This window comes from Peromyscus leucopus, chromosome 1 (genome assembly GCF_004664715.2).
Source record: "Peromyscus leucopus breed LL Stock chromosome 1, UCI_PerLeu_2.1, whole genome shotgun sequence".
Lineage (NCBI taxonomy): Eukaryota > Metazoa > Chordata > Mammalia > Rodentia > Cricetidae > Peromyscus > Peromyscus leucopus.
In genome coordinates this window covers 83,535,407-83,550,451 of record NC_051063.1, presented here as the reverse complement: position 1 = coordinate 83,550,451, position 15,045 = coordinate 83,535,407, and positions in this window count along the sequence as shown.

Below are 15,045 nucleotides of genomic sequence, written 5' to 3'. Positions count from 1 at the left end.
TCTATCTATCTATCTATCTATCTATCTATCTATCTATCTATCTATCTATCTATCATCTGTCTATCTATCATCTATCTATCTATCTATCTATCTATCTATCTATCTATCTATCATCTATCTATCATCTATCTATCTATCTATCATCTATCTATCATCTATCTATCTATCTATCTATCTATCTATCTATCTATCTATCTATCTATCTATCATCTGTCTGTCTATCTATCTATCTATCTGTCTATCTATCTATCTATCTATCTTTGTTTTAAGACAGGGTTTCTCTGTGTAGACCTGGTTGTTCTGGAACTCGCCTTCTTATAGCTAAGTTCTCCCTGGGTCCAGGACCCTCTCTCCTCCCTTCCTTTCCTTTTAGACCCGGTGGGCAAGAGCTCCCTGCTGTTGCTAATTCCAGGGCACTTCACACCCTTGGTTTCTCTTAACCTTGGCCTCAGCCCTGTAAATAGTTTCTCTACTAAACTGTCCTCAATTACCCAATTTGAGGTGAGACACCTATTTCTTTCCAGAAGACTGCTTCATTTCACACATCCAGTGTCAAAGAATTAACCCTTAAAGGCTGCAAGGGGAACACTATGGAAATTCCCCCAGCTTCCCACCTCAATAAAAGCAGAATTAGGTCAATTGATACTGCCTATTTTATCTAATCAAGTTTGTCTTTGATGCCACAGAGATGCAAATTTCTTACTCCTATATGAGGACAACTGGATACTGTCCTTGTACTTAATGACTCTGAATACAATTGTCAAATTAATTCAAGTGTTTCCTGAACTGATCCAGCAGGAAACAATCCCAGTTCCCCAAACAAAACCTCACCAGGATGTCTGCAAATGACTGCCTCTGGGCACCTCCTAATTACAGGTTATTTATGCGCCTCATTGTGCTAGGCACAGTCCTCTCATGGTCCATTCATAGGAAGGCACTAGTGCGTAATTGTTGCAGACAGCCTTGAAGAGGGCCCCAGATAATTCTCCCCTCCTGGTATTCAGGCTCTTATGTAGCTCTGGCTGGATCTAGCCACTTGCTTTTAATCAGCAGGATGTAGAAAAGTGATGGAATGTCACTTCTGAGATAAGGTGACTAATGACTGGGACTTCTGTCTTGCCGGCATCAATCTGTCTTGCTTCCTCGCTCTGGTAAATCAGTTTCCACATGGCAAAGGCCTGAGTGAAGGTGGCTTCTGACAGCATCTCCTAAGTTGGATCTTGTGGTGGATCTTTCCCTGGTTAAGTCTCTTGATGAGAGTGTCTCATCAAAAGACCTGGGAGATGTGAGAGACCTGAAAGTAGAGGGCCTAGCTGACCCATGTTCCAAATCCTGGCCCACAGAAACTGAGGCAATAAGCTGGTGTTATTTGAGGCTGCTAGTGTCCAGATAATTTCTTTCACAGTTGATACCACAGTGTAGATTTTACTGATGAGCCCAACGAGGGGGTTGGGAGGGGATGGGAACAAAAGTATAATTTACATCGAGTTCCTTACAGCAAATAGACAACTGATCAACCCATGAGGGTTCTGTGTGTCCTCAGCTCTTTCACTGTGGAAACCTTTTCTCCCTTTCTCTTGTTCCTTTTCTTTGAAAATGTAGAGACAATATCTAGTAAAGTCAAACATGGCAAAACTGAAGAATGATTTTTTTCTCTTTCTCTCTTTTCAGTTGTTGTATGCATGTAGTTGAGTTCTGCCTAAGCCTCTTGGGTGCTAGGCTTACACTATGCGCTATCACTCTGGGCCTTCATCTTGTAAGGTGGATTCTATTCTTTTCTATTTATTTCTTTTTTCAGCACTGGAAAGGAACCAAGGACCTCGCGTATGCTAGGCAAATGCTCAGCTTTGAAAACACCCCCAGCCCAAGAGTGATATCCTCTGGGTTTTTGATTCTTTGTTCATTTGACAGAACATTTTTCGTTCTTTTTTACTTTTACCCCCAAACTTGCTGTCAAACTCCTCAAGTTCAGAAGTGGTGGGAATCCTCTGTGTCAAAACAACCCACCTGTCTCAGACAGAACGTGTTATAGAGATGTAAACTAATGATAGATGGAAAATGTTCAGGACAGAGTCCTCGCTGCTTCTTGTGTGTCTCACTACTCAATATCTTGAAAGTATTATCCATATAAACAAAAATCCAACCCAAATGCCCATCTGGTGTTAAAATCGAGTCACCCTGTTGCGTGTGGTAGAGCCACTGAGAAAAGCTCTGGGCATTTCACCCGACGTGTTAGGTGAGGCTGCTGCAGAAATGGAGTTAGTTAGCAAAGCTCTGGAAAATATTGGCCAGAGATTCAAGAATATGTATCTGTTGAACTTGAGGAAACCGTTTTAGAGACCAAGGCCATGAGATCGTCTCAGGGAAACAACGGCAGACATGTGGAATGTGTCTGCTGTGCAGATTTTCATGCAGGTAGATCCCAGGAGGGCAGAGGCATTGCGACACACCTAAGGCCGAAAGAAGGATGAATGCAAGCTTTTACAGCACAGCTTTAAACATGCAAGCCAGTGAGTCGGGTAAAATGCAGCAGAATAATTACAGTAATGGTTAAGCAAAGAAATATGAAGAAAACCTCCAGGAAACAAAACAAACAAACAACAAAACAAAACAAAACAGTGGAATGTGGTCGTTTCCGACCATGTCATATGAGAGTGACCGGCTCTTGGCTCTCCCTTGGGCTGCCTGCTGCAACAACTTCTATATATTTTCCCACCTCAGACTTGCCTTTTACTGAGTTTGCACATGAAATGTCTCCCAAAGTCCCGTGTTAAAAGCTTAGTCTATGCTTGATGATATTGGGGGATGAGTGGGAACTTTGAAGTAAGACCCAGTTTTCTAGTCATTGGGGGTGCATCCTCCAAGATGACAATGAGACCCTACCTTTTCTTCTTTCTTATTTAAAAAAAATCTTCATGTATAAACTTTATTTAAACTGTAACTTAAACATACAGCTATTTAAACATATATGCATACACACACCATTTAGTCAGAGAAAGGTGAACACTGACTATATATTGAATAATATTACTGAATTATAAATAATAATTATATGAAGTTTTTGATTTTTGAAAATGTTTTTAATTGAAATAGAATTCTATCATTTCCCCACCCTCCTGCCCCTCCCAACCACCGTCCTTCAAAATCCTCTTTTTCTTTATTATTGTTCATATATATATGCATATATATGTATGTATGTGTATGTACAATGTATGTGAGTGCAGCTGGCTGAGTCCATCTTTGTTGGTGGTGTGTAATGGTTTTAGGACTGACCGCTCTGCATTGGACAACCCATGAGGGGCTCCTGCTGGGAGAGGCTGCTTCTCCTTCTCCCAGCAGCCATTGCTGCCTGTAGTTCTTTGTCTTTAAACGTCCTGGCCATAAGGTGAATGGCGTCATTTACCATCTGCTCCTGTTATGGTGTTCTGTTACTTTATTCCAACATGAGCTAAAATCAACTGTTTGTTTTTAATAAGCTGATTCTCTCAGGTATTTTGTGACAGTAATGGAAACTAATTAACACATATCCTCAGGGCCTATTTCCGCCTCAGCTTGGAATGATACTTTAAACAAAATTTGATATAGACATATGATGGAATATTAGCTAGCAATTAAAAGGTATGACGCACAGGTAGACAGACTTAACAGGGGATAGAGAGTGCGTGGAGGGGTTCTTACTAATGGGTATAAAATTTAGTTTTTACAGAAAGAAAAGAAGTTTGGAGGGTGATGGTGTGGATGGATGCTTTTATGCTACAGACTTGTGCACTGAGAACTTAAAAAAAAAAAAACTACGGACAGGGACTACAAAATGGGTAGATCTTGAGAACCTTATGTTAAGTGAAAGAAGGCAGACACAAAATATATCCCATGGGTTATATAATCCAATTGCTGTGAAATGACCACGGTGGGATAATCTATAGAGACAAAAATAGACTACTGCCTGCCAGAGGCTGTGGGGAGGAGCTGGGAAAATAGGGGCTGACTGCTGACGAGAATGTAATTTCTCTTTGGGGTGATGAAAACGTTCTAAAATAAATTATACTGAAAGCTGTGCCCCTTCATGAGTACATGAAAACCCTCGGAGTGCTAAACCTTACGTGGTGAATTTTATTGTATATGAATTGCATTTCAATTAAGGCTGTTAAAAAGCAGACTGGATGACAAATTTGAATGTGGGGGTGTTGCTCGTTAGCTGTGCCCTAAGCAGTCTCAAGTGAGAACAAATCCGGTTTGGTTACAGAAAGTTGAGAGCAAGCTGTTCTCAGGCAGGACTTTCCACAAAGCTGGACTCCACAAGGTCAAAGCCCATTAGACATTCTGTGTCGGGGCGGAGGGGGTTTCACATCTGTGGGGCCAACCAGTCACGGGTTGAAAATGACTTAAAAACACTGCATCTGACCAGGCACAGGGGTGCAGGGCTATGTCAGGAGGAGCATGAGTTCGAGGCCAGCCTGGGCTACACATAGCAGCTCCTCTGAAAAAATAGCAGCAGCAAGAAATGACAGCAACAGCGATTGTACAGTCTTTTTCTTTGCCATCATCCCATAAACAAAGTGGTGTGGCGAATGTGTATGGGCCACCAACATCCTGTTAGATATCCTGTGTCATCTGGAGATAATTAAACGGAGGATGGGAAGGAGTTCACATGCACGCACCATGCCACTGTATACTCGGGACTTGAACATCCTCCGGCTTTGATACTCATGGCCTATTTTGGAACCCCACCTTCCCCCCAGATACCAAAGGGCAGCTACATGCTGTTTCAGGACAGATTGGAGAAGAAACAGGTCCCTCTGCTAAGAGCCTTGCAGTGACTGTCCATGGTTTTCAGAATCAGAACTGTAGTTCTTAAAGTTATATATATAAGACTCGATGTGTGCCATCTCTACTTTCTTCAGTCACACTAGAGTTCTCGCTGTTGCTCCCACAGCTCACCCCTGCTCTTTCTGTGGGGCTGAGTCCTTCTTGACTGTTCTCTCTGCCTCCAAGTCTTCCACCAGGTTCCTCAGGTGGAACTCACTCATCCTTGCTTTAGGACCAGCATCTCTTTGACCACTTCGCGTAAGAGTGTGCTCTTGACAGACTCTGTTTCTCTCCTCTGCCTTACTTTTCTCCATAGCATACCTCATCTATTATTATATGGTTTATTCAATCTTTTGGTTCCTTGTCTGTCTCCTCTACCCCAGCCTAGAATGTGGGTCCCAAAATGCAGAGACTTTTGCTCCCCTTGTTCACGCTCAGGATGTAGATCAGAGGCTAGTGCAGTGACAAGATACTCCACAAATCCTTACGAAATAGATGAATGAAATCTCCCATGTGTTCAAAAAACCATGGTAGCTGTTAAGGGGATATCAACACCTGATAAACAGTACAGGGTGATGTACAGGTCGCTGAATTGAATTCCTTTTAAACTGCCAACTCTTGCCTTATACAAATAGGAATAATCATCCGTTTATACAATTGCCCTTACTTTTAGCTCTACTTCTTATGTAACTAACAGGAAATTTGTTAAACATAATGTTATTTATTTATTTATTTATTTATTTTTTCTAAAACATCATTTAAATTTTTGTTTATTTTTATTTTATGTCTGTAAGTCTTTTGCTGTATGTCAGTTTGTGTATCACTTGTGTGTCGTGCCCATGGAGGCCATAAGAGGGCACTGGATCCCCTGGAACTGGAGTAACAGACAGTTGGGAGCCACCATGTGAGCGCTGGGAACAGTACTGAGTCCTCTGCAAGAACAGCCAGTGCTCTTAACCATGGAGCCGTCTTCTAGTCTTATCATTTATCACTTCCATATCACTTCCTTTCAACCTCACTTAAAAAGTGAGTCTCTTCTGAACGTCTCCCAGGGATCGGATATGCGGAGCTGTCCAAGTGAAACAGCTCAGGGCTCAGACTCTGCTACTGGGCACTTAGACCAGTGGTCGAGGGCTTCTGCCTGAAGTGCTGGTGTTTTCTGAGTTAACAGCATCCCGGCATAGACAGTATGTGTGTCCTAGCTTTGCTTCCTGTTGTTGTGACAAAAGCAAATCAGGGAGAAAGAGTTTATTTCCGCTGTCATAGCAGGGAAGTGACAGCAGCAGCAGGAACTTGAGAGAGTGTGGCTGTTACATTCGTGGTTAAGAGCAATGAGCTGATGCACGAGTGTTTGTACGAAACTTTTCTCCACTCACACACTACTCAGGATCTCCTGCCTAGGGAATGATGCCAACCATAGTGGTTAAGTCTTCCCAACTCAACGAACATATTCAAGACAATCCTCCACAGAGATGCTTACAGGCCAAACTGATCTACCTACATTATCCCTCCGTGAGACTCTCTTCCTGGATGGTTACAGGTTGTGTTAAGTCGAAAATTAAAGCTAACCAGTACAACAACTATTCCTTTAAAACTTGACACACAAACACACGAACATCACTTTAAGCTGTAACCTTCACACAATTCTTGTCCCCAGAGTCTCATTGATGCAATTATAATCCAACCTTAAAGGTTCCCATAGTCTTAAAAAACTTGAACAAGTACAGTGTTACTTGACTGTGAAGTCCCATAAAATAAAAAAACAAGTTAGACACTTCCAATATATAATGTCACAGGCTAAAAATTTTCATTGCAAATGGAAGAATCAGGTCATAGCTAAGAATGATCAAACCCAAACCCTAAACCCATCACATCCCCAAAGAAAATCCCACACCTCTATGTCTAGCATCTTGGGTTTATAACGTACTTGGCTGGGCTCCAAAGGGCTTGGGTAGCCCCATCCTTCCAGCTCCGTCTCCTTTGCACACACAACTTCTCCCTAGGCTGGATCTACTCCATGTCTGTAGTTCTCCTTGGTAGACATACCAGAGCCCTAACAATTCCAATATCTGTCTGTCTGCCTCCCTGCCTCCCTGCCTGCCTATCATCTCCACCATTAAAGACTGTGAATACACACACACACACACACACACACACACACACACACACACACACACACACGGAGGGAAGGAGAGAGAGAGAGAGAGAGAGAGAGAGAGAGAGAGAGAGAGAGAGAGAGAGAGAGAGAAACCCAAGATATAATAACAGGGAAAGGCTTTATCTGTGCATTCAGGGCTAGGGACCAAGGCCTATTTCCACCTGCAAGAGGAAGGTGGGAGGCTTAGGCAGCAGTCAGCAGGTGGGTGATGCCCACAGCTATAGCAGACACCTAGGATTCCTTTAGTGAATTGCAAAATAGCATTAATATTGTGTAGATAAATGTAAAACGTGACTCTTCTGACTGGGATGAATGGATATCAAAAGGCATCCTTCCTCTAGGCTGAAGACCTTTGAGCCAGGCTAGAAGGCTTAACCTGCAAAAAGAGCATGAGTCATTGGATATTTGTCCCCGTTGGTCACATTGGCCTGTGCCTTCATACAGTGAGCACACAGACCAAACAAGCATGAGGGGATCCACTATTATTCTTTATTATAAAATCCAGCAATTCAGTAGAAGGAAGTATTTTAAAATTGAATGAAGTAGAGATAGGCTTGCATATAATGTATAAGGAATGCCATCCTTGGTGAAAGATGTTACATGGGAAAAGTAAAGTCTACCTCCATCAGGTCTAGAAGCATGGCTTCAGGTTAACTCAATCAACAGTTCGGCTCCCTCCCTAGAGAGAGAATTAAATTGTTTGATTGAATAGGGGCTTGTGTGGCACACCAGAAGAATTTGATTGCGTCTGTGTTTATTCTAAAGCTGATTTGAAAACTGACACTTGAATATATATAGGTAAGAGGAGCCAACTTGGTTTGAAATAGTCTTTTTTATTCTTTTTGGTTTATTGGTAACTACGAGTTGATTTATTCCCCCCAAATAGTTCAAAGCCTTTTCTGTTTTCGCTCAGGGAATAATGTTTTTATTCATTCCAAAGATGTAATATTTCTGCTAACAGCAGAGAAAGATAACGAAGATAAGAACCCCCAGGGCTCTTTGAAGACAAAATGGTATTCTGAATTGGATATTCATTATTGTGAGGGGATAAATCTCTAAATCTGGGTTTTATGACTTTAGGTTTGTTTGTCTAATGGATTTCTTTGTTTAAACTTCAGGTGCATGCGTGATCATTTGGAAGAGCTGAGAGATGGACAAATGGTGTTTGATTTATAAGTTTTTTCAAAGGCATTTGAAAACTTATTTTGGGCTCAGTTAAGCTAATTTTCCCACTCCATAGTAAATGAAGAAACGACTGTCCCCCCTCTACACCTGAAATGAGGGACCAGATTTTCAATTATAGTTTCTTTGACCCCAGAAGGGAAAAGTGAGAGGTTTTCTTGAGAGATTCTGAGCAAGGGTAGGATGGGGAGAGAGACAAGTCCTAATGCTCCTAATGCTGTTAGCTCAAGAAGCTTGGCACAGGAGTCCCTGGATTAGGATTGCTGGCCCAAGAATGGGTTATTGTTCTTTAGAGCTTGGTTACTGTTGTAATCACTAAGTGAACTATGGGCAGAAAGAGCCGAGGAGTGTCCTCAGTGTTAGTGCCTATCCCTCTTGTCATCTGTGGATATAGACTGCTACCTTGAGTCTGAAACGCCTCCCACGAGCTCATGTTTCACATGCTTGTTCTACAGCTGGTTTGGAAGCTGTGAAACCCGTAGGAAGAGGGGCCAGGTGGTGGAAGGAGATCATTAGGGACGAGCCTTTGGGGATTATAGTAGCTCCTGGTTCCGGTCAATCTCTCTCTGCCTCCAGGTTTGCTGTGATGTGAACAGGACCTGTCACACACTCCTGCCATCATGAATTCTGCTTTGCCATGCCTTCCCACTGCCATGGCAAACAAAGCCTCTGGTACCGTGAGCAAAAGTAAATCTTTCCTTCCATAAGTTGTTTCTGTCACTGTGTCACTGTGATGAAAAAGTCACAAGCACAGGGATGTCATTGTGGACATACTTGAGGACCCTTGGACCCCCACACTGTCGTCCTGAGAGCCCTGCACAGTCACTCAAAGGAGATGGCATTTAGAACAGACCTGGGAACTACAGCCACCACTCTCGCTTATGGGCTAATGGTTGTGTGTGAGCTAAGGTTTCACCACTGTGACCCAAGCTGGACAACGTAAAAGAAGGATTCATTTTGCCTATGGTTTCAGAGGCTCCAGTCCACCATGTCAGGGAGCCTGTGGAAAATCAGGGGAGCTCCCATGGCGGCTGGGGCCAAGGCAAGGTGTAGTGCTCAAAGAGAGGTCCCCAGCAACCCTATTTGCTCCAACTGAACTCCATTTTCTGTCTTCCATCAGCTGCCAATACAGCCATCATAATGAGAATCTACCAAGTGGCTAATCCAGCCATTAGGATCTAATCTTCTTTGGAAAAACTCTCAGATACACCCAGAGTGTACTTCACTAGCCCGCTAAGTCATTGGTTCTCAACCTACGTGCCACCTATGGGTCATGACCCCCAAGGGTCCTATATCGGATATCCTGTATATCAGATATTTATGTTACAATTCTTAACAGTAGCAAAATTACAGTTATGAAGTAGCAACAAAATAATTTTATGGTTGGGGGTCACAACAACATGAGGAACTGTATTAAAGGGTCCCAGCATTAGGAAGGTTGAGAAGCACTGTGCTAGGTACTTCTCAATCTGAAAAAAGCAGACACTCGAGATGAACCATCACATGCAAACTTTGAATCTGTAAATGGAGGTACTGTTATAACACCGAGTCTACCCAGCTTTGCATATGAATTGCATACTGTTTTTGCAGTTTTGATGACTCGTGAAGTACGCTCACATGTCACTTAATGACAAGAATCCATTCTGAGAAATGCGTCATTAGCTTGTGTCCCAGGTGTGGGAACATTACAGCCCGTACTTAGACTGATGAAGACCGCTCCCATATCACTAGGTGATTCATCGCATGGGACCGTTGTCATATTTGTGGTGTGTGATCAACAGAAACAGTTATTCTTCATGAAGCTGTGTTATGTTCTTCCTTGAAGCCTCTAGAAGTGAAGCTACTGTGCTCAAGTTGGATGGCCATAATTAATTTTTAAAGCTGCATTTGCTTTTGAAAATCTCTTATTTTGAAGTCATTCAAAACTCACAGGAGGTACAAAAGTAGTGCAGAAATGGTCTTTGCCCATCGGTTGCTTCCCTTGGTGATATTTACATAACCCTATTATGTTGTCGAAACCCGGAAATTGATGTTAGCGTAATACTATTCCAATTGATTTTAAGCTTTATTTATTTATTAATTCTTTAATTGATTTAACTGGGGAGTTATCCAGAAGCAGCTTATTGCAAACCTTGAATTTCCTGGTCTAAGAAGTTGCAATTTGTCTCCATGATAGCCAACAACTCATACTTTAGAGATTTCCATGAGGTCCCCTGCTGTGAAGAAGTTGGTGTGATTTGCCTCATTATGGCATCTGTTAGTTGAGACCATGTATAGGCAATGAGGGCTAATTACATTTTAATCTCTCTCTCTCTCTCTCTCTCTCTCTCTCTCTCTCTCTCTCTGTGCAACATGTACATGGGTGCCTACAGAGGCTAGAAAAATGTTTAGACACCCCTTGGAGATGGAGGCACAGGTGGTCCACCAGACATGGGTGCTGGGACCAGCCTTGGATTGTCTGAAAGAGTAGCGAGTGCTCTTAGCACTGAACTATCTCTCCCGGCCCAGGTATTTTTTGGGTTGGCAGCCATGGTGGTGACAAGAAAATACTCCAGTGAGGCTACACCTTCTGTTTTTCACTGGTTTCTAGCTGGGACCCTGGAAACACAATGGTGAGCAATATAAATGGTCGCTGAGCACATGGAGCTTGTAAACTTTTTGGGAGAGGTAGAAATTAAATACATAGTCCTCTACATATTATAGACTTTTATGCTGTGAAATTGTTCAAATAAAACCATGCTACTCTAAATACTTTAATTTAGACAGTTAAAGAAGTTGATATGCTTTTTTTGCCATAAAAATAATGAGAAGAGTTTGTCTTAGAGTTTCTATAGTGTGATAAGACGTGGTAACCAAAAGCACCAGGGAGGAAAGAGTTTATTTTGGCTCATTCTTTACAGTTGATCATTGAACAGAGATCAGGGCAGGAACGTGGAGGTTGGACATGATGAAGCGACCATGGAGGAGTGCTGCTTACTGGACAGCTCCTCATGGCTTGCTCAGCCAGTTTTCTTACAGCACCCAGCACCACCTGCCCAGAAATGGCACTGCCCATAGTGGGCTATGCCTTCTCATTTCAATCATCAATCAAGAAAATGCCCCACAGGCTTGCTTACAGGCCAGTCTGGTGGGGGCATCTTCTCAGCTGAGGTTCCTTCTTCCCAAATGACTTACCTTGTGTCAAGTTGACAAAATACTAGGCAGAACAGGTTGGAGAGATGGCTCAGCTGCGGCTAGGGTGTCTGTAACTCCATCTCTGGAGAGCTGAGACTGGTAGGTCACTGGTCAGCCAGTCTAGCCAAATCAGAAAGCTCCAGGTTCACTGAGAGACTCTGTCTCAAAAATAAGGTGGGGAGCAATTAGAGAAGACACCCAGTATCCATCCCAGCCTCTGCACACACATGCACACATGAACACTCACATATGCACACACAGAAACATACACATATGATGATGATGATGATGATGATGATGAGAGATTAAGAACTGCTAGAAGACCACAGTGTCTAAAAGTCTTGCTGATAAGAGGCGAGGCACAGCTCTCTGCCCAGAGTTGTAGAAGAAATTTTCTTGGACAAAAGGAGTTGACAACTCAGGGGACTTATGTACTGTGACCTTAGTGTTGCACTAAAGGAACAAAAACAAGATTTGGCTAGGGGTGAGTAGACGGACAGAGAGAGAAAAATCTAGCCCCTCTGGCAAACAGCAGTATGAAACAGGCAAAGATGACTAAGACAGAGTGCCGTAAAGAGCGCTGGCTTTTAGTGTTGACTGCTGATGGTCTTCAGATGTTGTTCTCATCCACCAGGTCAAGTGTCTTCAAAGGCGGGGAAACTGAGGTCTGGAGATATTCAGATGGTGCACTGCTTTAGGACAGTGGCTAGCTGTTCAGCTCTCTTCTTTGACACATCTCCTACACCTCACCGTTGGAATTCCTGGCCACTCCCCCAGCTATATGACCGCACAGGCGCAGTTCAGTAGCCAAGCAAGGGGCCTTATGTCCTATGTAGTCTGTGTGCTGTGTGATGGCGTAATTTGCGTAGTGTGGTTATGCAATCTGCACATGCGTGCCATAGCTCTGTAAGCCCATGTGCACATGTTCAGGGGAATCCATAAGAAGCAGGACACAGACCCCTCCCCCTTCTCCTCCTCCTCCTCCTCCCCCGCCCTCTCTCTCCATGCACATGTCTTCCACATGCCTGGTCACCCTCTCTTCTCTCCCTCCCTTCTCCTCACAGAACTCAGCTCTGATAGTGGGTTTTGTCAGTGCCTCGTGACTTCCTCGCAGAGTAAAAGTGCCACATTAAAAACCAGCACTCACTTCTTGGCCCTCGAACGGACACTCTCTTTCCAACAATTGTGGATCTCACCAGTTTACCTCCAGTGCTGGCTGGTGAGATGGCTCAGTGGGTGAGGGTGCCCATACCTTGTGAACCTGACTACCTGAGTTTTCTCCCTGAGATCCATGTAAAGGCAGAAGGAGAGAAATGATGACTCCATAAAGTTGTACTTTGACCTCTACACATGTGTTGTGGTGTATGTACACACACACACACACACACACACACACACACACACACACACACACCACACACACACACACACACACACACACACACACACACGCACGCACGCACGCACACACTCCAATAACAGCAACAACAAGCCTCATCCAGGTCACCCACTTCTTTCTCTCCACCCTGTCACCATCCCTCTGAGCCTCTAGAACATCCCAACAGGACGGGCCTCAGCCTCTCAGCTCACATCCACACTTCCTCCCTTACCCCCTGCCTCCTTTGTTTTTTCAGCAGAAGCCAGAGAATCCTCAAACAAACACTTATCTGATCAAGCTGCTGTGTTCATTAAACCTTCAAAAGCTCCCTTGCAGTTACTAGAAAATCCCAGACTCTTATCATAAGCTCTGCGTCCCAGCATGGGCTGGTCCCCACCGGCCTCTCTGGTCCTATCTTCCTTCCGATGCCCAGTTGCTGTGCTCTAGCCACGTGGTCCCTTCTTTCACTTAACTACCTCCTTGGTTGCCTTCTCCATGGTTTGCATCCTTGCTACCCTCCTTGCTCCAACCCAGTTACTTACCTTTACGTTTTCACATTGAATATCACTTCTTTCACTCTCTAGATTAAAGTGAGGCCCTGGTCCCATTCAGAGTGCCACGGGTTTGCTTTGGAACATTGCACAGCATGTGAGTACACATGCGTATGGTTGTTATTTAGCATCTATAGCTCCCTAATAGATCATAAACTCCACGAGGTCAGAGACTCTGTTTTTATATTTTATGGTTGTGTTTCCAGGGACTATGGAGTACCTGGGGTACAAACAGCCACCTGATGAATATCAATTGAGTGAAGGAATAAATGAATGGCACATAGGATTGCTGACAATTCTGGCTTTGTGGATTTTTGTATCTCCTTCCCCTCCTGTAACCTCTCTCCACTCCTCTCCCTTCTCCTTCCCTTTTCTTTCATTTCCCTTCTTCCCTTTCCCCCTCTTCCCTTCCTTTTTTTTTCTTGACACAATCTTGCTTTGTAGCCCAGGTCGGCCTTGAGCTTGCAATCCCCTGCCCCAGTTCATGAAACATTAGCATCATTTTAAATGAGTTCTTTAGTTGGCATACGAGATATGGATTTCATTACAGCCTTTCAACTATGTATATTCACCCCGTCATCCCCCTTGGCCTCCCTCCCCATGCTAGCCCTCTCCTTCTCCTAAGCAGTCCCTCCCTCTGCTCTCATGCCTCACCGAGATCATTCAAGGTGCGTTCTCAAAGGCGACCGGAGTCAAAGTTACATTTTGACCTAGAAGGTATAAGATTCTAAAGCACAATTTTGAAGCTTGCGTCATGTGTGACACAGTGAACGGATGCCGGTCCACAGGGCTCGGAGTCTCTGCTCTGTCCCATGACATTGCCTCTGAGTCTGCAGCAGCAAGCTTGACCACAGAGACGCCAAGTGCACTGCCAACCACAGCCAGCAGTTGAGTAGTGAGCAGCCGTGTCAGTCCTGAAAGCACGAGATATTCTTAGATGCTTATTTTTATAATTGGTTTTATTATGGAGTTGCTAAAATGGGCCCAAACCATATGTCTCTCTATCGAGAGAAATCTGAGCACTGACTGCAGAAAACCAAACACTGGCAAAGACATTGAAAAGCTACTTGTGTGACTTTGGAAGTAAGAACCGGTATTTTTTTTCAACTCCAGAGAAAAGTCTGGGCTTGGAGCAGTCCAATATGAAATGCAATCAAACACAGTTAAAAAATTGTTTGTCTCTTCATTCAAGGTCAGCTCGGAATCACCGTGAAAGGTACATGCAATAATAAAAAAACCTGGTGGAGCCTGGAGCTGGAGAAAAGGTTGAAATTATTTTTGGGTCAAAAAGAGGCAGCCAAGTTGAAAAAAGGTGCCCTTATTGAGTGACACCATCAAATGGGTTCGAAAGCTCTACTTTGGTGGAGAGACACAGACGGACAGTCCTTTATATTTTAATGAAAGAGGACTGGGCTATCTTGTCAGCCTTACACTAAAGCAGCCTATAAGGACATGCCAATCCGCCTGCTCCTGAGCAATTATCAGCAGGTAAAGCAGTGTGTGTGTGTGTGTGTGTGTGTGTGTGCGCGCGCGCGCGCGCGCGCGGGCGCGCGCGGGTGCGTGCATTTGTGCGTGCACATACATATATGCACATAGGTGCAGAGGACAGAGGTTGAAGTTGGGTGTCTTCCTCTACTCCTGTGCTTAGCTTTTGAGACAAGGTCTCTCACTCAACTCGGGGCTCACCCCTTGGCTAGACTGAGTGGCCAATGAGCTTCCGTGCCCCAGTGCACGCCCTGTAGCACCGGGATCGAAGACTTGGGCCGCACTTCAAGCTTTTCCGTGGCTGCTAGAGC